The sequence below is a fragment of the Rhinoraja longicauda genome, chromosome 23 (assembly GCF_053455715.1).
Source record: "Rhinoraja longicauda isolate Sanriku21f chromosome 23, sRhiLon1.1, whole genome shotgun sequence".
NCBI lineage: Eukaryota > Metazoa > Chordata > Chondrichthyes > Rajiformes > Arhynchobatidae > Rhinoraja > Rhinoraja longicauda.
In genome coordinates, this window is record NC_135975.1 from 13,700,013 (window position 1) to 13,706,012 (window position 6,000).

The following is a 6,000-nucleotide window of genomic DNA, read 5'->3' on the forward strand; positions in this document are numbered from 1 at the left end:
ACACAAGTTATGACACCTTGGACATGCATCTTTGAGCCAGTAATGTAGTCTGAAAAGTGCATGGCTAAAGTTCTGCAATACTTTTCTCCCCTTTACAGGGCAATTGCTGTATTTCTAGCACTTCTCTTTATGTTAGATTATCAACATTTGCATTATTTTAGTTTTCTTGTTAAATGATGCTAAATACTAAATCTATCTCAGTAACTCAACTATTTTATACTTCGTATAAATTGGGTTAGAATACTTGCCATTTGAGCTCTCTAAGAGGTTATTGAATATGCCACAACAAATGCATCTTATACTATTGCCATTGCTAATTTTGCACTTGCTACATGCATTTTCAACTCAATATCACTTGAAGTTTAACTGCAGTAACTATCATGTTTCTGCCAAATGTCTGCATGGTTACTTCAGAATAAAGTCATCTAATCAAGAAATTTAGGGGGAAATAATAATTGAATTTCTTTTTGTGTTTTTCTTATTTCAACTGAACTTCTTACTGCATTACCATAGTGATTCAGAAAGACATGGTTAGTTTTTGTTTAATAGAATACAATATCTAGGAACATATCCAGATATATACTTCATCCACAAAGCTAATGCTTGAATGAATATTTAACTGATAAAGAACTTCTGACGTCATGAGCACATTGACAATTGAAACTGTCATATTTTGTAATTATATATTGAGATAGGTCAGCTTAGGTTTAGTTTTTAGTTCAGAGATACAACATGGAAACAGGCCCTTCGACTCCGAGTCCATCAATTACCCATTCACACTAGTTCTATGTTCTCTCACTTTCTTATCCACTCCTGACACACTGGGGGGCAATTTACAGAGCCCAATAAACCTACACACTTGTATGTCTTTGCAATGTGGAAGGAAACTGGAACACCTGGAAGAAACCCACTTGGTCACAGAAGAGGTACAGACTCCACACAGACAGCACTCGAGATCAGGATCGAACCCAGGCCTCTGGCGCTGTGAGGCAGTAGCTCTACCAGCTAAGCCTGTCAAGTGACAAGCTCTGTCTTGTGAAACCTATTCTGTAATATTTTGAAAGCAGATACTTATAAATATCCACGTAAAAGATAATAAGAGCTTATGTGGTGACTATATATAAACAATATATAGTCTATCAGTTTAATAAATATTTATGTTAATTATTGTCCACTGAATCATACATTTTACCTACATCTGTACATGTAAAATTGAATAGTTATTATTCCAGATACAATGGGATTACAAAGGAAAGGGTGCATACAATTTACGAAGGATGGTGCCTATGATGGAAAGCTGTAGCCAAGAAAAATTGATAATCTAGGTTTGTCATCTTTGCAAAGAGGACAAAGGCGAGGTAGAAGAGAGTACAGAAAACTTAATTGAGGTGTGTACAATGTGAAGCATAGTCCCACAAAGAGGGTCAAAACCAAAGGGTGTAGATTAAAAGGACATAGAAGTATTTGAGGAGAGAAAACCTTCCTCTCCCCCCCCCCCCCCCCACCACCACCAAGAAGGTAGCAGAGTGGTAAAGCTAGAAATCTTCATCACCCATTTATTCTGCACTTGAAGAACCGTGGCCTGCAAGATTTAGGATGTTTCGCCGAAAGTGGGATAAAGTTGTGTGATTGTCTTTCAAGCAGTTACACACTGAGTTGTTATCTATATTACATTTTCTATGCTGCTCTTCAATTAAAGGTGCTTAGTTATTTGTGCGGTTTTGTCAGGCTGTTATATGTATAAAATTGTTATATATCTTCACAATCCTTTGACTCTGCCTCAACCAAATCTATTGACTGCTTCTTTAATCTTCCTAAAGTTTTCTGTTTACTTACAAGATCTGAGAGAATTTTTTTAAATATACACAGAACGGCTGATATCTGGAACTCATTGCAAGGATAGATTAAGGAATCCAACTCTATAACAATGTTTAAGAAAAGTTTATTAAGGGCCCTTAAATACGCATGGTGTAGAAGGATACAGACTAAATGTGGCCAAAACGGATTAGTGTGGATGAGCATAACTTATGTTCTGTACTTTAATTATTCCATTTTGTTTGCTATTCTTAATTGGTTACAGAAAGAACTTATTGGTCTTTATAATCCAGCAAATTTAAAGATGTTAATTGGAGCTGAAGGATATGCAAACATTAATTTACAGCAATGCTGCAAGGTCCAGTAGTCCATCAAATTGTAAGTGGGGTTCCAAGTTTGCTGGGTGGTTAACTGCACCACTGGCATTGTACCAAACCAAGCACACCAGGGGGAAAAAAACATTATCTAAAACATGATTGATACCCATTTTCCAATATGAGAAATGGGTCTGGGCATCATGGAGGAAGTAGATGTGATATTCTCTCTCTCTCTCTCTCTCTCTCTCTCTCTCTCTCTCTCTCTCCTAAAGTCAGATCATACAAGAAATCAAAATGTAAACTGGTAATTTAAATGGATAGAAGCTGATGAAGCTGAAGCTGATGTGCCTTGCCGTTGTGTCTATTTAAGTAAAAATTAAAATATTACCATATGCAATAGACAAAAAGTCAAATTTCAATTGTAAATATAATAACCAATTCAGTCATTTGTTTGATTTTAAACTCTGCCAGTTTTTTTTTAACATTTCCTGTACACCAGAGACATTATTCTGTATTTTTTAAAGGATTTAAGACTTCCTGCTTGTATATGGTTTGTTTCTATCGCAGTCCCCCTTTTATAGATAAAATAAATTATGAGTCATAACAATGTGTTGCATAAAATTTCATTTTTGTACCAGTTTTTGTTGCACTTGGGGACAGCTGCAGTTAAATAACCATCGGCATTAATTTATGTTACTTCAAAAATGCATATCCAAAATAGTGTCTATGAACTTTTGATTGTCGGGTTCTTGTTCCGTCTTCATTCCCATTAAAATTTCAACGCATTGTATATGTACTTCCGTGCACATCCAATTAAAAAGGACATTGTACTATATTAAAACAAGATGTTATACATAAACATTGTCAAAACCAAGCTGTCAAAAATGCAACCTCGTACTTCCTTACTTTTGGGGCAAAAAATAATTTCCATGATTGAATATCTTCACCCATGCGACTGCTGGTAAATATTTTTGCTCTGTTTAATCTCATTTAAACACAGATGAAACATAAATACATAGACTACTTCAATTTATTACAATTACTAAATCCCAGAACATTACTTTGCAAGTGTACTTCACCTGCAACTTAAGTCACCTTTCAGCATTAAGCACCCTTATCTTTTTACTTTCTCCATTAAAGAATGAAACAAACATCCTTAATAATATACACAAAATTTGAACGTAATCATATCAAAAGATATTGAACTAGTTTCCGAAGGACATTCTGAAAAATCTTTTTTGGAACCTTTGCAATTAAAAAATATTTCTATAACCCTCAGAATGGAATACAAGTTGAGGCTAATTTATAGTAAACCCATTAGATATTTTTATAATACGCTTCGATTAATACAATAACTTAAGGTAGACAAAAAGAACACGGCATGGGGTGTGGGGAACTCAAGTCGATTACATTTACTATAATACCAACTGTCCGCCATTTTTCTTGACAGCTTTAAGGACAAAAGAGTTGCTTTAGACACTTTAAGCAGTTATGTTTATAATAGCCAATTTCCCCCTAGAGATTTTGGGAACATTTAACAAATGTTACTTATATATTGAGCAGAAACGGGTTTAAGGATAAACATGACTGTACCCAAAGAAAAAAAATATCGATTTAAGTACTCATAGGTTGATCTGTCAAGAATATCATTTTCAATAAATCATGAAGAAAGTTGGAAAGTAATGTATCTTGAATTTGCTAAACACTTTGATCACAAATATTAAGAGAAACGATAAAAAATATAACATTTCCCTTTGCCAACCTTCCAAACGGCGGAACCATCTTTTGTGATTCTGCACCGAAGCCTATTTAGAATTTTTAAGTGTGTACAGAAACTGTCAATGAGAACTAAAGTGAATTGTGCAAAAGAAAGTTTCGTCTCCATCCGGCTAATGTACTCGAATTCCTAAGATAAACAAATCCACCCTCCCCCAATATGTTTTGGTTCCACGTTTGCAGTGGTCCATTTTCCCTCTCGAATTCGAAGTACGTTATCCGTTACCTGAATTGTATATCAAATGTAGTTATTTTACGTGATTTCTATTTTAGTAGAATTCTTTAAACTGACTAAATAACGGTACTGTAGATATTTATTGAAACACTCAGGAAAAAAAGGACAAGAAAATAAGCAATACTTTAGCGTGAACGACGTACTATATTTCTAAATCTCTAGCATTTACTAAATTCCTATCACAATTAGAAAGATGACAGTATGTACTAAACATAGAAAATATGGCATAGACGTTTCTTTTCATTTTGAGAGCTAAAATGGAGTAAAACGGAAATGTTTATTTATGAAAGTCCCAGCAAAACCAAAGTTAAAGAACGGTGGGACTCAAAATATGACACATAAAATTCATATAGATTGCCATGCTATAAATATATTACACGCACATATTCTATACACCAACGTTTATACATATCGTGTTGTGAGGTGTTGTAGTGGACTGTGATTCCCTGAATTTAAAAAAACGGTTTCCCTAACCCGCCATATTTCGCGTTGTCAGGCAGTAACCAAACCTACCACCTCGGTCGCCACAGAGGGGGGATTGACTCAACGCATATATTGTTTAAATTAGACATTTCCTCATAAAACATCTTGGACAGGTGCCATGTAACATTGTCTTACCTGAAAGGTCCACCAAGCCGATAGAAAGTCTCCGTTAAACTCGTTTTGCCAAACCAAAACAATGCAATATAATCTCCACCACAACGTAAATATACAAATAGTCCTATATTTCTAATCACTCTACAGCGTTGGCTGTAATTTCAAACTCAATTGTCTTTCTTCAGAAACAGGAATAAAGGCGGAACTATTGGAGGATATCCTATTCCGCAGTAAGAAGGTTTTTAGTTTTAGTAGACAGTCTCTGTGGGATCTGTTGCTATCTCTGTGTACGATTTACTCCCCTTCTTTGGAAAATGGCGGCTACGGAACGTCGTTCTACGGGGTTTGCCGGGTGGTGGTGAAGGGCGGAGAGCCCAGCACGCATGCGTATAAAGAAGCGGTGAAGGAGCCTGGTAGCATTGGCATTTCGTTTTGGCTGTAGTGGCAGCGCGTTGAAGAAAAAAAATCACCATGGTTAACGTAAAGTGCTACTGCTTTGTGGTTAGAGGTGAAACTGTGTATTAGCGTTGAGTCAAGCGCGTGCAAAATTATTTTGTTTTTTTTAAGGTTTGGGTAACGTTGATGCTATGATATCTATGTAATTCTATAAAATGGCGCATTTTCCAGTCAAAAAGATAAATGTTGCGTGTTCGATGTCTTTCTGTGAGCGACTTCCTTCTAGACTCGCCATTGGCCATGGAGCTGTATGCCAACATCAGATTGGCTGTCAATGACGTTATTCCCACTGCATGCAGGTGGAGCCTAGCGCAAGATCTCTGGTCAGGACGGCGTTCATAAATGTGGACGCCATTATGTGGGGAAATCCTGCCGACCGAATTCGACTTGCTAGCACTCGGAAAGGACAAGTCTACTGCACAGGTCTACTTTTTGGTCATCAGTGCCGCCCCGCGAAAAGTTAATAATAATAGTTTGTGATCGTGCCTTGAAGCTGCGTCAAAACAAGATGGCGACAGTTATGTTGTTTGTCCAAGGTTAACCCTACGCGTTTGATAGTCCACGTGATCGGGATAAATTCCTCTGCTGCATAATAAAGTTGTGGGACTGACTGACGTCTGAGCAGTAGTTTCCATGACACTTAAACTTTAAACGAAAAACGTTTTTGTGTACAGGTTCATGGGGTTTCGTATCTTTGTGTGACAACGTTTTTAAAGTTCGCTTTGGATGTTTGATCTCAAAAAAATTGTTTGAGGTTCTAAAGTAGATTCTTTGATACAAGAGAAAGGTCCCGATCGGAAATGT

At 36.5% G+C, this 6,000-nt stretch overlaps 1 protein-coding gene across 7 annotated transcripts in view; it reads right to left on the bottom strand.

The window, feature by feature from the left end:
* Positions 1 to 5,052, bottom strand: part of kmt2e (lysine (K)-specific methyltransferase 2E) — a 109,433-nt gene extending 104,381 nt beyond the window's left edge. For all 7 annotated transcript variants that reach the window (XM_078419684.1, XM_078419686.1, XM_078419685.1 and 4 more), the window contains exon 1: positions 4,762 to 5,052. The gene's annotated coding sequence lies outside the window, so the exon portion shown is untranslated. The remainder of the gene's footprint in view (positions 1 to 4,761) is intronic.
* Positions 5,053 to 6,000: the final 948 nt, after the last annotated feature.